The sequence below is a fragment of the Suricata suricatta genome, chromosome 3 (genome assembly GCF_006229205.1).
Source record: "Suricata suricatta isolate VVHF042 chromosome 3, meerkat_22Aug2017_6uvM2_HiC, whole genome shotgun sequence".
Classification (NCBI taxonomy): domain Eukaryota; kingdom Metazoa; phylum Chordata; class Mammalia; order Carnivora; family Herpestidae; genus Suricata; species Suricata suricatta.
Genome location: NC_043702.1, coordinates 138,121,340 through 138,140,299, shown reverse-complemented (window position 1 = coordinate 138,140,299; position 18,960 = coordinate 138,121,340). Strand labels below are relative to the sequence as shown.

Sequence of the window (18,960 nt, the reverse complement as noted above, 5' to 3'; positions counted from 1 at the left end):
TAGAGCAGATCTGTGAATGAACAGAAACTTCTCCCTCTAGTACATCCTATATCTTCTGGTTTGTAATGTGTAAGAAGAAATATAACACTTTGAAATAAGCAAAAAAGATTAATGGATGTTCTTTCAATGGAATGCTGGAGTTTCGAGGATTGTCTGATCCTAAAAGATACTCACCTTTATCTTGAATCAGACTATTTCAGAATTCTGTAGGGATTAAAGTTAACTTGTAGAGAATAGATGGTAATACAAGTGATTATTATCTGTGAACATGTGAGTTAAGTTGTATCCAATGGAGGGAGAACTCTACTTCTCTGTAGAAAAGCCAATTTTGCATCCATTTGCAAGGTCAATATTCTTGTTCTTTGTCTGCTTTTTGGATTCTCCTGGAACAGACTGTAACATCTATAGGAGAGAGTTAATAAAAGAGTTATTTTGTATAACTATTTTGTAAATTATTTCTTTTAGAATTATCCTTTAACAGTTTTGCAGTTCCCACCAAGATGCCCAATGTATTCATCTGACAGAACCAGATGAACTCATGACCAGAGAGCTCTAGCTCATGGACTGCCAAGTCCAGGTATTTTCCTGCTTCCAGAGGTGACTCTGAAGCACAACAGAATTTTTTCAGTCTCTGTTTTCCTAATTTCAATTTTTGCGTCCACTCTTTTTGTGTTTTTGTTTGTAATGGTTAATAAATTATGCCTCTCTGGTGACAGCAGTGATTGGCAATTTGGTAATATGGTCTGGCCACTTGGTGATCCCTGTAAAAGGATTAATGACTTACAGAGTTGTTGTTGTTTTGTATTGAGTAAAAGACAGCAAAGAATCTGGTTTGTTATTCTTATTTATTTGTCTGTCTGTCTATTTTGAGCTCAGGAATTCTGTGCCCACTGGGAAGAACAACTCTCTGGTATCTGGACTAGTGAGTTTTTGTGTTTCTGTGTTGACTCTTGACATGTGGCTGAAATTGTAGACTCAAACCCATAAACTCTCTAGATGTCTATGTGTCTGTTATTTATGTAGGGCTTTACTTCTCATTATATGAAAATGAGATGTCCTACATCTGGAAGATGTTAATAAGTTAAATTATGAAGTTTATTTTGTTGAAGGAGCTGTGCTCTCATGGGCTTATAGAGACAAATTAGCACTTGTATAAATTCTTTTTAAAGATTTTATTTTTAAGTAATCACACCCTGTGTGGGGTTTGAGCCCGCAACCCAAGATCAAGAGTCACATGCTACACTGACTGAGCCAGCCAGGTACCCTAGCACTTCTATAAATTTAATTCCTAAAATTACCTGAAAAAAAAGAAATAAGAACACTTTAAATGTGATATACTCAAAAGAAAAATACATTATTACATAAACTCTTCAGAAATGTTTTAAGAATCAAAGTTTACATAATTAAGGTCAGTCTCCGGTGAGCAGGTGATTTCTTTCTTGAAGTAGTTTAATGCTAACAATAAATGGGTAGAGAGATTGATTAATGTTTCAAAATACCATCCCATCATAATTGCACAGATAGTCAGGGATTGAGGCAGTGAAGAAGGGCAGTCAAGAAAACCTCAGGGGCCAAGGTGTCTACTCAAGGGAAACCAAGTGTTTTAGACAAGCACACAGATATTCATTGGCTACTCGGGGACTGCTTAAGACCTCAGGAACTTGAATTGACTGGGCTGGGGTGTGAGTAGCAAATATGGCAGTCTAGTGTGAGTTGACCTCTCCCAGCGGGATTGACATTTAAAAGAAAGTGGAAGTGCCTGAAATCCCACACTTCTGTGATATGGGAACTCTCAAGAATTCTGTGCCCACTGGGAAAGGGCACAGTTCTTTAATACCTAGACTGATGAGGTTTTGTGTTTCTGTGTTTACTCTTGGTCCATGAACGTTCTTCCTGCCCCAAACTATAAAGCAGGTAAGACTGCCCCTCTCTTCCACTGAAACCGCCAAGGCTGATTATGGAGCAGAGATGAGGATGGAGAGATGCGGTGGCATGAAGTCAGAGAGTATCTCTCCTCCTAAGGAGTAAGTCACTAGTGGAGGCACTTTTCAGGGGTACAGCAATGCTCACCAAGGAGTTAAGTGCTGTACAATTAGAACTAGAGATGGCTAGAGCTATGGAAATGTGGCAGAAGAGAAAATAATACTCAGAATACACATTTTAAACAATAGCAGAGGGACTTAGAATTATCTGAAAATTGTTTTTCCAATCCTTGAGCAGGGAGGCGACCATTTCAGCATCTGGACTGGGACATCCAGATTGGATCTGCAAACAAGGCAGGACCAGGAGATAGAAGAAAAGTCCAAAACAAACTGAAACAGAAATGTTTTACTTTGACACATCTGGAGAAGGCCTTCACTAGCTTCCAGAGGACAGGAAGAATCAGAAGGTAATACCATATTGGTCAAAGGGTACAAACTTATAGTTATAAGATGAAGAAGTTCTGAGACCTAATATATAGTATGGTGAGTATAGTTAATAAGAATGTATTGTATATTTGAAACTTGCTGAGGGGAACTTAAATGTCCTCTACGCGCACACACACACACACACACACACACACACACACACACACAAATAATAACTATGTGAGGTGATGGATATATTAAAGTAGGTTGATTGTGATGATTACTTAAAAATGTATACATATATCAGGGTACCTGGGTGGCTCAGTCGGCAAAGTATCTGACTTTGGCTCAGATCATGATCTCATGGTTAGTGGGTTCGAGCCCTGCATTGGGCTTTGTGCTGACAGTTCAAAGCCTGGAGCCTACTTCAGATTCTGTGTCTCCTTCTTTCCCTGCTCCACTTGTGCTCTCTCTCTGTCTCTCAAAAATAAATAAATGTGAAAGAACGTTAAAAATGTATATATATATATATATATATATATATATATAAACATCATGTACAACTTAATATATACAGTTTTTATTTGTCAATCATGCCTCAATAAAGCTAGGGGAAAGAAAATAAGTTAATACCATAATAAGAGCATAACATTTGTAGTTTGTTAAGTTCCAATTTAAATAATCTTTCTAGATATTATTTTAGTTATACCACTTTATCAGGTATACACCAATGATATTTGCAATTAAAATTAATTTACTTATTCATTTATTCATTTATCCCTACACCCAGCTAAAAAAGTAAAGTATTACATGGGGTGCCTGCGTGGCTCAGTCAGTTGTGTCCGACTTCAGCTCAGGTCATGATCTCGTGGCTCATGAATTTGAGCCCCATGTCCAGTTCTGTGTTGACAGCAAAGAGCCTGGAGCCTGCTTCAGATTCTGTGTCTTCCTCTTTCTCAGCCCCTTCCCTGCTCATACTCTCTCTCTCAAAATAAAGAAAATAAAATTTTTTTCTTTTTTACATTCATTTATTTTTGAGACAGAGCTTGAGCGGGGAGGGGCAGAGAGAGAAGGCGACACAGAATCTGAAGCAGGCTCCAGGCTCTGAGCAAGCATTCAGCACAGAGCCCTATGTGGAACTTGAAGCCACAAACCCTGAGATCATGACCTGAGCTGAAGGCAGACACTTAACCGACCGAGCCACCCAGGTGCCCCTAAAATAAACTTTTAAAAAAAGAAAGTATTACAAATATAACTGAAGCCTCTTGGTACCCCATACACAATGCCATTCCCCTTCATCTTCCCAAAGGTAATTACTCTCCTGATTTTGTCTCTTTTCATTCCCACGTACTGTTAAGTTTTCCATTTATTCTAAGTATTACAAACAACATATAATATTTTATTTAAAATATTTTAAAACTAGAATGGTATACTCTGTATCTTTCTGCAACTTGTTTTTTATTCTTAACATTGTATTTTAGGATTTTACTCATGTTTCTACCTCTAATTCTGGTTCATTCACTTTTTCCTACTGCATACACTATTCCAAATACAAATCACAATTTACTAATCCTTTATTCTGCTGATATACATTTATGTTGTTTATAATTTTTTTACTATTATTACCAATGCTATTATGAATATTCATATATGTCTCCTTGATCACATTTGAGATTTTTTAAAACATTTTATTTATTTTTTAATGTTTATTTATTTTCGAGATAAGAGAACGAGGCAGAGCGCCAGTAGAGGAGGGGCAGAGAGAGAGGGGAAACACATGCGCTATGAGCCCAATGAGCCCAACGTGGGGGATGAACTCAAGAACCTAACTGTGAGATCATGACCTGAGCCGAAGTTGGATGCTCAGCTGATTGAGCCACCCAGGCCCCCCTGGGATGTCCTCTTTACATGTGCCCAGAATTGGAATTGCTGGGTGAGAGGGCATACATCCTCTTAGTTAAAAATTGCTCTCCAAAGTGGTTGTACCTCTACTAGGTGTGTATAAAAATTACCTTATGCCAAATACTAATTTCATTTCTATTCTTAACAAAATATCTAATAAAAATCTTACTTCTATCTTCTTCCCAAATAAGACTTTACTAGACATTAATTTTTCACTAAACATTGCTACCCGTATTTCTTAGTTTATTTGGTTCCCTCAAAATTAGCATTTTAATAGTAAGCAAATTCACCATATTCATAACAATTTCTTTGCTCTTTCTTGTTTTTCCTTTTAGCAAATGTTTGTGATTTAAGTCTTAGTTTTGGTGTCACTGACAATATCTTTACTTTGGTTTCTTTCTTGAATAATAATTTTGGGTTTGGTATACTTTGATACCCACAGTTATTTTCCATGGTATTCTTAATTACTCTTGTGTTCTAACATCTGTTGTTGCTGATTAAAAGTCTGCTGTAAGTCTAAATGTCATTCCACTGCAGCTCAACTGTCCTTTCTCCTGTTGGTTTTTAAGATCTACTTTGTATATGTGGAATTGCTTTTTTCTTTTTTTCTTAAAGTTTATTTCTTTATTTGAAAGAGACGGAGAGAAAGCACAGGTCAGGGAAGGGCAGAGAGAGGGGGACAGAGGATCCAAAGCAGGCTCTGTGCTGAGAGCAGAGAGAGCCTCAGATGGGGCTCGAACTCATGAACCGCGAGATCATGCCTTGAGCCAAGGTCAGATGCTCAATAGACTGAGCCACCAGGTGCCCCGGAATTGCTTTTTACTAATTAGCATTCAGTGTGAACTTCCATTCTGAAAATTTATTTGTTCAGTTCAGAAATGCTGACCCCATGATCTCTGTGAATATTGTTTTTCAGCCATTTCCTCTATTATCTTTTTCTGGAATTCCTGTTACATCACTATTAAATCCTCTAATTCTTTTTTCTTCTGACTACTCTTAACCACTCCTCCTGTTCTCCTCCTTCTCTTTCCTCTCTTTCTTTCATCTCATCTTGCTGTGTGGAGATCTGGGTGAATCCCAGTTCTATTAATTTACGAAACTTTTTCTTCAACTGAGACCAGACTAGAGTGTATTTTATCAATTGAGTGTTTATTTCAATGACTATATTTTGTTATTTTCAAGATATCTAGTAGATGCTTTTCCATGTCAACCTTTTTTTAAAAATTTCTCCTTGCTTTTATAATTCCTTGTATTTTTTTCTTTTAACTTTCTTAGAGAATACTCAAAGATGTTTACATGCTTATTTAAAACTCATTTTCTTATGTTCATTTCATCTGGAATGAATTTATGTCCTCTCTTTTAATTTTGTTGGTTACTATTCTAAGTATGAATTTCCTTATATATTTGGAATTTTGATAAGCAGACATCCTGATTAGGAAATTTGTTTTGTTTTCTTTTCCCCCAAGGGACTCCCAGACCAGAATAAGGACTTATATTCCTAGCTTAGGCTTGTTGGGCTGTGCTATTAGGAGAAATTACAGATCCAGTCTCTGATCTAGTGGGCAGCGTGGCCCAGGTCCTGGATGTGGTGCTGCGTCACCTTTCTCCTGGCTCCGTAAGCCACGGCTCTAGAAGCAGTCACTGCAGCCCTTTTCAGCTTTTTTCATGGGTGAAGAAGCCCCTAGTTTCAGCAGTGAACGTGAGTCTAAGCCTTCCCTTTCTTGGGAGGATTTTTGGTTCCCGTACACAGCAGAACAAAATGGGAGCAGATGGGGAGCCCAGCAGGCCTCAGCTTTGGTGTTTGGGGCCTCAGAGAGGTTTATATGGGTCCTGAGCATGATAATGGTTTGTTTGTTTTTTAATTTAGTTTGAGAGAGAGAGAGAGAGAGAGAGAGAGAGAGAGAGAGAATCCCAAGCAGGCAGGCTGCACACGCAGCATGGAGCCCAATGTGAGGCTTACTCCCACAACCTGTGAGACCATGACCTGAGCCAACATCAAGAGCTGGATGCTCAACCGACTGAGCCTCCCAGGCACGTTTGTTTCTTAATTTCTCTTTTTACATTTTATGTGTTTGGAGCAGAGGATGTTTTCAATACAGGAACTTACAGGTATCTTAGCTGGAAGTATAAATATATTGGATGATATATTGGCTTATTGTCCAGAATTGTTAATTATAAGTGCAAAGTCTGTGCTTCAAGAATTATGAGGACATTGAGATTCAATGTAGCATGGGAAATGGGAAGGCTCTCAAGGGTCGGATAGACCTGGGTTTTAACACTTCCCTATGGAATTAGCAAATTATATCACATCCTTGATAACAGTTACTTCATCTCTAAAATGGGGATAATAATACCTATGAAATATTGTGAAGCTCGAATAAAATGATAGCTGTAAAGTATCTGTTATAAGACACAGAGAAGCAGAAACATTTTGTCTTAACTTTGCATCTGCTTTGTAGGCAAAATAACATTGACCACATATACTTTGTTAAGTAAACTAGCATATACCAAGTAGATAATACTCATGTAACATAACTTTATGCAGACTCTTTGGGAAATGGCACAAAAGAAATTAAAAATAGAAGAGAAAAATATTATAAAGTCAACTGAGAAGTAATATAGTATGGATTCAATACATGACAGAAATATCCATCTGATACTTTCAGATTTTTAAGCCAAGGATGGGTACGTGAATGTATAATGACCTCTTTTGAGCTATAAATTGATAATAAATTTCTCCTACTTCTCAAGAAACTTTGTATTCGTTGTTAATGAAAACTGTCTAACTAGTGAAGTTGCATCTATACACACACGTCCGTAACGCTTATATATGAATATGGGATATAAAGATTACTTTTATCCCATTGCCCTTAAAACACAAGATTTGGCAACATGTAGATTGCAAGGAGAAGCTGAAAAAAAAAGGACAAAAATCCAAATTTGAGATGTCTCTCAACTCCCACATATGTTCTGATACATCACTTTCAACCTCCAAATTCTGAAAAATGTTTCTCTATAACCTATCAACTCTCTCAATAAAAATATCCCAGGTTGTCATGGTGACATAGTTCTTTCCCCTGCAGAATCCTGTGATCTGGTACAGTGGTTTCCTAATTCTTTATGGTTGTGGAATGTTTCCTCTCTCTTTTTTAATATATGGTTTCTCATTTTTCCAACCTAATATTACATCGTAGCCTGCTAGAGTGATGGGAAACTAAAAATTTAATTTGAAACAGGGAAGATTAAAATAGTGGTCTTGTAATAGTAAAATTAGTCTGGAAAGCTGGTGGAATGTATGTATGAGTGTATGTTCTGCAGTTGTCTTTCATGAAAACATTACAGCACTCCCCCCTTGCTAGAATCTATTTCTTTCCTAACCTGTACAGGCTGATTAAATTAATAACTCTTGATATCTAGGCTTTTCAAACAGAGGTACAATTCTAGGAGTTTGGTAGTCAGAATATAAAATATAGGTTAGCCTTTCTTTCCTCTCTACCCCAAATGCTTTCTTTTTCCCATCTCTCAGTCCTGAATGGGGCTTTGCAGATTTGTGAGTCCCTGCAGTGCAGAGACCTATGGATGTTAGAGAATTGGGCTTGCCTCTGACAAATGATCTTGCTGCCTGGCTTGGTCTTATCGGGCTCCCAGGGTTATATTTCTGGGAAGATATGAAGGAGTAAGAGCAGCCCTCAGCGGGGGTTCCTTGGACACGGAGGAGATTGAAGAGACTGAGCAATGGAGCTTACGAGGAAAGCATGAGCAAGCTGTACATTAGAAAGAGCAAAAACACTCTGTGGTTGTTTACCACCTACTTGAAAAGAGGGACTTGTCTTTTGTCTAAATAATGAATAAAATTGACCTTACCAGCTATTTTGATTCTGCCCAGGCCCCTGGACATTTAGCTGGAAGGAGTCCTTTGTGAAGGCTAACATCAAAGTGTAAGGTAGGTATTAACTTTCTTTAATAACTTTTTAGTTCATAAACAGTTACTTTAAGCTTGGGAAGTCTGGGATCATGGATGTCAAAAAAGAAAAAGATTTAAGGGAATCTTTTTGAGCAATTATAATATTTTGAAAAATCTCATAGAAATTGAAGAAAATTCTAAAACAAGGAAGCAAAAATTTACCAAACCCTCAAGCTTCTTTGCTTTTAACTGAGCTTAATATGGGTACATTTGTTCTTTTTTCCAGTCAGAAGCGCAGTCAGTAGTTATTTGTCTAAGATTTTGGCAAAGAAGAAAATCAAATAATTGTAACTTAATATATTTAATGGGGTTGGCAAAATGTCTTTAGAGCTTTCGAATTCATGCGCTTAGCAAATACCTCTTATCTTTCAGCCACTGAAATAGATACTGGAGATACAAATAGTGAAGGAAGAATAGCCCCACCATTAAGAAGCTCACAGTGTAGTGGAATAAAAACATGTCAGCCCTCAATTGGCCTAAACAACATATCACTATTCTGTAATAGGTGTTGTAGTGGAGATGTGGTAGCAGAGAGGAAAGAGGCCCTAATTCTTTTTGAAAGGGAAATGGGTGGAGGCTGTGAAAGAGGGCTTCAGAGGGAAACTAGTCCTCTGTGAGCTGATTCCTGAAGGCTGGTTGGAGGTGGTAGTTTCAAAAGAAACAGCTGGTTTGAAGATGTGGAGGTATGAAATTGCGAAGGGTTTGGCTGAAACCCAGAAAAATGAGACCAACAGGTGAGCAGGGACAGGACATGATGGATCCAAAAATCATGACAGAAATCATGGCAACAGAACTCACAGAAGTGACATAATGACGTATTCTTTTAAAATGGATATGGGCGTCTGGGTGGCTCAGTCGAATAAGTGTCTGACTTTTAATTTTGGTTCAGGTCACAATGTCATGGTTGTGAGATGGAGCACAGTGTTAGGCTCTTCGCTGGGTGTGGAGTCTGCTTAAGATCCTCTCTTTGCCCCTCCCTTGCTTGCACATGTGCACTCTCACTCTCTTTCTCAAAAAAAAAAAAAAAAAAAAGAAAGGATAATTTTAATGGGACTATGGATGAATTGGAGGGAGCTAGGAGGACCAGGGTAATTTTTATTTTCTTTGAAAAATTTAAAAACTTAGTAATTGGGTACAATATACAAAGTACATAAATCTTAAATGTTCAGCTTGATAAATTTTCATGTGTATACTTACGTAGCTGCTAACCAGATCATGAATTTCCCAGTGTCCCAGACGTCTCTCATGTACAAGGTACCCATTGTACCTTTCACCGCCACCCCACCCACCCCCATCCTCTGTCACTATTCTGACTTCTATCAGCATAAAATTGTTATAGTTTCTTGAATTTTCTGTGAATGGAATCATATAGTATGTACTCTGATGTCTGGCTTTTTTTTTGCTCAACATTACATGTGTACATTCATCCTTGGTGATACATGTACCGGTAGTTCTTCATTTTTAATTGCTGTGGAAATTTCATTGTATGATTTATACCACATTTAACTCCATTTTAGTGATAATGTCTTTTTAAATGGATATATTCACTTATGTATATATTCAGGAATGAAATTGCTATTATTAGTAGTATTTTTACCTTTAGTCATTCTGGGGCCCCAATCTGTTAGGCGGACCTTTGGGTTGTTTCCATTTGGGGGCTATTAATGAATAGAGCTGCTATTAATATTCACATGTAGGTCTTCATATGGATATATGTATTCATTTCTGTTGGGTAAAATACCTAGGAGTGAGATTGCTGGGATACATAGTAAATGTATGTTTTAACTTTATAAGAAACTGCCAAGTTGATTTCCAATGTGGCTGAATCATTTTGAATTCCCACTGGCAACCTATGGAAGTTTCAGTTGTTCCTGTCCTGTCAACATTGGGTAGTGCCAGTCTTTAAAATGTCAGCCATTGTTTTGGTCGTAAGGTGATATCTCAATGTAATTTATAGAAAATTAAGATAAACTTCACATAACATAAAATTTACCATTTTAACCACTGAAAGTATACAATTCAGTGGTTTTTAGTGTAGGGAGCTGCCAGAAGAAAAGAGTTGTGCCTTGACCTAAGATTAGCCGCCTGCAGCTCAGGGCTGGAGACAGGCTGGACTTTCTTATCGGCTCCTCAGCGCTGTGCTGAAACTGCAGTTTTGTTTTCTCCTTTACCCTAGCCTTTTCACATGACCTTGTTTCTTAGCAACCGGCCTATGTCAGCTGCCTTGCTTCCCGCCTTCTGCCCTTTAAAAATAAGGCTTGATCAGAGACATTGTCTTGCCTCCATTCTGTGTCCCCTGCCCCCCAATTCTCACTCCCTCCCTCAGAGCCTGTGTTGACTGACCTGCCAGACGGGTTAAGTGGCACCCAACCCAATGAGGGGCGCTGAGTACGAGGGGTTTCATGAAGAATGCTGATCGACCACATTAGGATTGCCGGCTGAACTTGAAGAATTTATAGGGAGACGACTACGAGGGAACTTACCAGGGCTCGGGTAAGTGATCGGGGATTATGGGGCAGGAAATAAGCCAACATGAGACCTTTGTAAATGGTCTGACAGAGGCCCTAAGGGCACGGGGAGTAAAGGTTAAGAAAAGACAATTATTGGAATTTTTTCAGTTCCTCCATCAAGTCTGCCCTTGGTTCCCCCAGGAAGGAACTATAGTGTTATGCCCAGATTTTAATATCGCCCCAAAAAACAGAGATTACCTGGGAGACTGAATCACGCATGCAAAAGCAATGGGCTTTATTACGGGCTTATATAAGCCCGGGCTGACAGACTCCTCCAATGTACTGGATCCACGTGGAGTGAGCCCCGAACATGGGGGGGCAGGGCCTTTTAAGTTTGGGAAGGGGGAGTTACAGGAAATTGTGACACAGGTACAGGGGTCCAATCATTATAGCATCACATCATTGACAGTAACTTTAACCAATTACAGAGTGGACCCGGGACCCTCACGTAGGGTGTGACTAGGACCCTCATGTAGGGCGTGACTAGTCTTAACCTCCACCTTTAGGCCCGCCCCCAGAAATGTTAATGGTATTAGCTGGCCTTCAAGGTCAGAGGGGAAACTTGAATCAGACCTGCATCCTTACAATAGATGAAAAAAGGTGGAAAAGAGTGGGGGATGCTTTAAAAGATTACTATAGCACTTTTGGACCAGAAAAAATTCCTGTTAGTGCCTTCGCTTATTGGACTCTAATATGAGATCATTAGCGTACAGCCTAGGAATCCAATCGTTGCCAACATAATTGAAAATGGGGAAAAGATCTTACAAAAAGAAAGAAAGAGGTCCCCTACCCACAGCCATGGGGAGGAAGATCTCATTTCCTTAGACAGTGACTCTGAGAAGAAACCAGATATCCAGCTCTGAGACCCAAAGAGGTAGACTCTAATCTAAAAAGGGGAAAGATAAAACAGAGGATTAGAACTAGACCTAAATGTTCACGCCCGAGACTAACAAAAAAGGCTTCCAATGATGAATTGTCAGATAGTGACTAGGAGGATCTTGATGAAGAGGCTGCAAAATACCACAACCCTGATTGGCTGCCTCCATATTAGCCTCCCACCTTCGGCGCCCTCATTAGCTTTGCCTGTCATAGATCCCAAAAAAGATCTAATAGATAAAATAGAGCAGTTGCGAGAGCAGATTAAATTAGAAGAAGAACACCAAGAGTTGATATCACGATTAGAAAAACTTAAGGTTGGCAAAAGGGAGTCTTCCGTCACACCTTCATGGCAAATACCCAAACCCCCGAGACGAGGGTCGGCTCTCAAAAATCCTCCGGCTGCTACCCTTGCTCGAGCCTCCTTATCTGGGGGGGATTATTTGTTGTGGAAATTGGAATATGCTGAATTTTGTAAAGAGACTGCTCGACGTAGTGCACAGACAAATAATGGCTGGAACTTGGATATGCTGTTGGGGGAGGGAATTTATTCCAACAGTGAGGTACAGATGTAATATGATGCTGGCTTGTTTGCTCAAGTACAGGCAGCTGGGACTAGAGCCTGGAGAAAGTTGCCAGTCAAAGGGGACCTCAGTTCCTCTTTAACTAACATTAAGCAAGGTCCCAATGAGCCTTTTGCTGACTTTGTCCATCGGCTTCTTACAGCAGCGGGGCTGGCACCGAATTCGTTAAACAACTTGCATATGAAAATGCAAACTCCCCGTGTCAGGCAGCCATTAGGCCTTATCGGAAAAAGACTGATCTCTCTGGATATATTAGATTGTGTTCTGATATCGGCTCTGCCTACCAACAGGGATTGGCAATGGCTGCTGTCCTACAGGGGTTTACGGTCAAAGAGTTACTAGGTCAGCAAAAGAGAGGAAGATGTTTCAGCTGTGGTAAAGAAAGCCATTTTGCCAAGGACTGTAGATCCAACAAGCAGTCCAATGATCAAAATGCCGCTCCTAGATTGTGTCCTGGATGCCATAAGGGCCAACACTGGGCTAATGAATGCAAATCAAAGACGGACTCTCATGGTAACCCATTGCCACCCTTACAGGGAAACGGGAATCAGGGCCAGTCCCAGGCCGCCAAATCCAGACAAGCTTTTGGGGCAATCAAGTTTGTTCCCGCAAACAATCCGTTTCCGACCTCTGCAGAGCTACCCCAGGAAGCGCAGGACTGGACCTCTGTTCCGCCACCCACACAGTATTAACCCCTGAAATGGGGGTCCAAACTATACCCACTGGGATTTATGGTCCCTTACCACCAAAAACTTTTGGGCTACTATTGGGGCACAATAGCACCACAGTTAGGGGGTTACATGTCTATCCTGGGGTAGTAGACAACGATTACATGGGAGAAATAAAAATTATGGTCTCCTCTCCCCAGGTGATTACTACAGTACCCACAGGGCAGCATATAGCACAACTACTTTTACTGCCCCTTCTTGCTTCTGAAAACCCAGCAAAAAACTCGAGCCGAGAAGCCCAAGGTTTTGGCTCCTCCGATGCTTATTGGGTACAACCTGTTAATGCCCAAAAGCCCATGCTTACACTCTGGCTTGATGGGAAAGAATTCCAAGGATTAGTAGACACCGGAGCTGATGTCACCATTATTAAGAAAGAAGCCTGGCCTTCACAGTGGCCACTGTCGCCTACATTAACTAACCTTAAGGGCATAGGCCAAAGCCAAAACCCAGAAAAGAGTGCAAAGTTATTGCACTGGCAGGATGTAGAAGGAAATCAGGGAAGCATTCAACCTTTTGTTATTCAAGGACTTCCTGTCAACTTATGGGGGCGAGACCTCCTAACTCAAATAAGTATCATTATGTGCAGTCCAAATGAGATAGTAACGGCACAGATGCTGGCCCAAGAGTTCCGGCCAGGAAAAGATTGAGGAAAGTATGAGAAATTACCCAATCTATTGAGATTCAGAAAAACCACCAAAGAAAGGGCTTAGGAAATTTATTTTAAGGGCCATTGACATCCCTGTACCCCATGCAGATAGGATCACTTGGAAGTCCAACTACCCTGTGTGGGTTGATCAATGGCCTTTATCTATTGAAAAACTACAAGCAGTGCAATAGCTAGTACAGGAGCAATTAACTGCCGGACACATAGTGGAGAGTAATTCCCCTTGGAATACCCCTATTTTTGTCATAAAAAAGAAATCAGGCAAATGGAGGTTGTTGCAAGACCTTAGAGCAGTAAATAAAACAGTGGTTCTTATGGGAACGCTCCAGCCGGGGCTTCCCTCTCCTGTGGCTATACCTCTGGGTCACTATAAAATTATCATAGATCTTAAAGACTGTTTCTTTACTATCCCTCTCCATCCCAACGACCAGGAGCGATTTGCCTTTAGTGTACCCTCTATTAATTTTAGAGAGCCCATGAAAAGATATCAATGGAAAGTTCTGCCTCAGGGTATGGCTAATAGCCCTACCTTATGTCAAAAGTTTGCGGCACTGGCCATACAGGAGGTACGCAATGTTTGGAGAGAGTTATACATTATACGTTATATGGATGACATTCTTCTGGCAGGAAGAGATAGCCAACAGGTGCTAAAATGCCTTGATGACTTATGATCGTCCTTACCGGCTCACAGGCTACAGGTAGCCCCTGAAAAAATACAGTTACAGGACCCTTATACTTATCTAGGTTTTCAGATTTTGGGAGCCCACATAACTACTCAGAAACTAGAGCTCAGATTGGACACCCTCCGAACACTCAGTGACTTCCAAAGGCTACTAGGGGATATAAATTGGATTAGGCCCTGTCTTAGGCTCACCACCGGACCGCTCAAACCCTTGTTTGACATACTCCGGGGAGACCCGGATCCCAAATCTTCTAGATCTCTCGCTAGTGAAGGGCGCCAAGCATTAACGATTGTGGAAGAGGTCATCCACTCCCAATTCATTACCGCCATAGACTATGATCAACCCCTCATGTTTATTATTTGCAAAACCTCTCTTACACCTACAGCAGTCTTCTGGCAAAATGCCCCCGTTATGTGGGTACATCTTCCCTCCTCACCTGCAAAGGTCATCTATCCTTACTATTTGGCCGTGGCTGACTTTATCATTCTAGGGAGAGAACAAAGTGTGAAGTACTTTGGCAAGGAGCCTGATTCCATCATACAACCCTACTCAAAGGGACAGGTTGACTGGCTTTTTCAAACCACTGACTGCTGGCCTATCACATGTGCTTCCTTCTTTGGTAGGTTGGACAACCATTACCCACCTAACAAACTCCTACATTTCTTTAATGCTCATGAATTTATATTCCCAACAAAAACCTCTTGACAGCCACTATCACAGGCCTTAGTAGTCTTTACTGACGGCTCCTCTACTGGCACTGCGGCTTACACCTTTGAGGATCAAGTCATAAGCTTTCCCACCCCATCCACTTCTGCTCAACTTGTGGAGCTACGTGCAGTTATTGCGGTCTTCTCCGCTTTTCATGATAAACCTTTTAATTTATACGCAGACAGTGCTTACATAGCTAACTCTGTACTCCTACTAGAGACTGCAGCCCAAATAAAACAAGAGTTCCGGGGCTGCTCCTCTTTTTATGCAGCTTCAGTTTTTAATTCATAAAAGGAAAAATCCTTTCTTCATTGGTCATTTAAGGGCCCACACTGGCCTCCTGGGTCCCCTGTCTTTGGGCAACCGGGAGGCTGATTCAGCCACAAGAAAGATCTATAATATCATAATTACCAAGGGTACAGGAGTAGAAGCAGCCTCAAGAGCTCACACTACGCATCATCTTAGTGCCTGCACCTTAAGAATTATTTTCAAAATTTCCCATGAACAGGCACGACAGATAGTAAAACCGTGCCCTTCTTGTGTTGTGAATTTGCCTGTTCCCCATTTAAGAGTAAATCCTCGGGGGCTAGTGCCCAATGCCATCTGGCAAATAGACGTGACTCACATTTCAGAATTTGGAAATCTAAAATATGTCCATGTGAGTGTAGATACTGACAGCGGTTTCCTATATGCTACCTTACAAACTGGGGAAGCAGGAAAGCACGTTGCAGCACACATGCTTTCTGCCATATCAGTGTCAGGGATTCCAAAACAAATAAAAACTGACAATGGACCTGGATATACTGGGACCATGTTCTCTAAATTCTGTCAACAGTTACACATTAAACACATCACCGGGATCCCTTATAACCCACAAGGACAAGGGTATAGTAGAAAAAGCACATCTATCCTTAAAAACCACTCTTGTAAAAATAAAAACGGGGAAATGGTACCCCACTAAGGGATCTCCCAGAAATCTTTTACATCATTCACTCTTCATTTTAAATTTTTTGACTTTGGATAAGGAAGGATGCTCAGCTGCTGAACGTCTCTGGCACAGACACACAAAGAACCTTTGCTACCATGCTTTGGATAATAAGCCTTAGATAATAAGTGGCATGGTCCTGACCCTGTCTTGATCTGGGGACGAGGAGCAGTGTGCATCTACTCACAACAAGCAGATGCAGCCTGATGGTTGCTGGAGAGACTAGTAAAGCAAATAGTAATACTCAGCCTTCCAGGGAGGAGAAATCTCCTTGAGAAATATCTTTGTCTTTTCTTTTAGGGACCATGTTTGGGAAATGGTGGCACCTCCTTTGGATGGTTGGTTTCCGGTATCTGGTAAGACCCATACAGGGTGGATTTGAGGATCCCAATGCAGCCAGACGGTTCATACAGGAACGTTTTGGGAATCCTTGTGAGTGCCGAGGAGGATCTAGGGAAACTTTCCCCGACTGGGTTCTATCTGAGAGTGGAACTATCCGCAACCCCATCATTTCCATGGTTAACTGTGGCTCTAAGACAGCGTATCGAGTAGCCATTGGTTCCAACACAGGAGGTGCTAATATGAAATATTTCTGTGTATCCAAACCACAGATTATTCCTGTTGCAGACGGCTGTCCTGGGCCCTGCCCATGCACCATCTTTTATGATACCATGCATAATAGTTGCTATAGTTCCATTCAGCAATGTGTGAATAAAAATGATAACAAAACATATTTTATGGCCACCCTAGGTCAGAATGCCCATGCTAGAGGGAGCGATAATAACAAGATGATGCAGTCCTCCTGCCATGGCAGTGTGGGAAAACCTGTTTGCTGGAATGTATTCCCTCCCATTCATGTATCTGATGGAGGAGGACTGCAAGATAAGTATAGGATGGCCAAAACCCAAGATAATAGAGGAATTAAACCCTAAGTTTAATTATCACCCTATAGCACTCCCTGGACCTCGGGATTCTATTATAGAGTTTTCTGCCTTTTCCATCTTGGAAAGCACCCACAAAATTCTAAACGCTTCTAACCCTTCGCTGGCACAACATTGTTGGTTGTACCTAAAAATGGGGGTGCCTGTACCCGTGGCTGCTTTTATGTGAAGAAGTCTGGCATCGTCAGGAATAAGATCAAGACGCTTCAAGAAGACGTAGAGAAGAGAAGGAGGGAACTCATCGACAGCCCTTTTCTCAGTGGATTTCATGGACTCCTACCCTATCTCCTCCCACTTTTAGGACCTACTGGGGGTTTATTGATCTTAGTGTCCTTGGGCCCTGTTCTATTCAATAAGGTCATGGCATTTCTAAGGCAGCAAATAGATGCTAATGCAGCCTATCCAGGTCCACTATCACAAGCTAGATATGGCCGATCAGGAGGCTGGTGAAGAACCATTTTATGGCAAGAGGCACGGGCTGGTTAGCCAATGACAGGTAAGAGGAGCCTTATTGCCATCCTATCAACCTAAGACAGGCTACTCAGACATAGGCTTCTGGGTATGCCCATGACGGGTAAGAGGGTTGGCACTTAAGACAGGCACAGTCCTTTCCTTGCCTATACTATCACATCCTGGAAGAAGACCTTTTTTGAAAAAAGAAAAAAGGGGGACCTGTGGGGAGCTGCCAGAAGAAAAGAGATTTGCCTTGACCTAAGATCAGCCTTCTGCCCTTTAGAAGATGTGTGTGTTCTCTCAATAAATGAGGCTTGATCAGAGACATTGTCTTGCCTCCATTCTCTGTGTCCGCTGCCCCCCAATTCTCACTCCCTCCCTCAGGGCCTGCGTTGACTGACCTACGGAAGGGTCATTTTAGAATATCTGCAAGCTTGTGTAATCATCACCACTAATTCCAGAACTTCCCATCATCCTTAAAAGAAAGCCCATATCTCCCAATTTCCTTATCCCCTTTCTCCCTCCATCCTTTGTCAACCACTAATTTCCTTTCTGTCTTCACAGATTTTTCAATCTGGATACTTTATATAAATGAAATTATGTGCTAGAGTTTTCTGTATGGCTTCTTTTACCTATATATAGCATAATGTTTTTAAAGTTCATCCATGTTGTAGTATGTATTAGTACTTCATTCCTTTTTATGGCCAAATAGTACTCCATTGTATTGGATAAACCATATTTTGTTTGTCTTTTCATCAATTAATGGACATGGGTTATTTCTACTTTTTGTCTATTGTGTATAATACTGCTGTTAACATTCATGTGCAAGTGTTTTGTGGACATATTTTCAATTCTCTTGGGTATGTAAGTTAGGAGTGGAATTGCTGGGTCATATGGTAACTCTATGTTTAGGTATTTAAGAAATCACAAAAATTTTTTCCACAGGAACTGCATCATTTTAAATTTCCATGAGCAATGTATGAGGGTCAATCACTTCACATCTTCACTAACACTTGTTATTATCTATTTTTAAAAATAGAGCCGTGTTAGATTGCTAGGGCTAATGTAACAAAAAACCACAGACTGGGTGGCTTGGACAATGGAAATTTATCTTATTACAATTCTGGAGGCTAGAAGTATATCAAGGTGTTGGCAGGGTTAGTTTCTTCTGAAGGCGTTTCTCCTTGGCTTGTAAATGGCCATCTTCTATGTCTTCACATGGTCTTTCCTGTGTATGTGTCTTAATCTCCTCTTATGAAAATATGAGTCATATTAGATTAGGACCCATATGATCTCATTTTACTTTGTCACTTTTTAAGGCCCTTCCTCCAAATACCTGCATTCTGAGGTAACAGAGGTTAGAGCTTCAACTTATGGGGGACATAATTCGGCCCATATCACCATCCTAGCAGGTGTTAAGTTTTATCAGATTATGGTTTTGATATGTTTTCCCTGATGACCAATGATGCATCATTTCATGTGCTTACTGGTCATTTGTATATCTAATTTGGAGAAATGTATATTCAGACCCTTTGCTTATTTTTAAATAGGATTGTTCTTCATTGTTAAGTTAGATTATTCTGGATACTAGACCCTCTCAGATACATATATTTT

General features: G+C 40.5%; 1 long non-coding RNA gene across 1 annotated transcript in view; it reads left to right on the top strand.

Moving 5' to 3' along the window:
* LOC115288201 overlaps positions 1–17,483 on the top strand; it is a 19,107-nt gene extending 1,624 nt beyond the window's left edge. The window contains exons 2-5 of the long non-coding RNA XR_003906860.1: positions 2,221–2,389; positions 8,137–8,193; positions 10,541–10,707; positions 16,253–17,483. This is a non-coding gene — a long non-coding RNA (uncharacterized LOC115288201). The remainder of the gene's footprint in view (positions 1–2,220; positions 2,390–8,136; positions 8,194–10,540; positions 10,708–16,252) is intronic.
* The last annotated feature ends 1,477 nt before the right edge of the window (positions 17,484–18,960 follow it).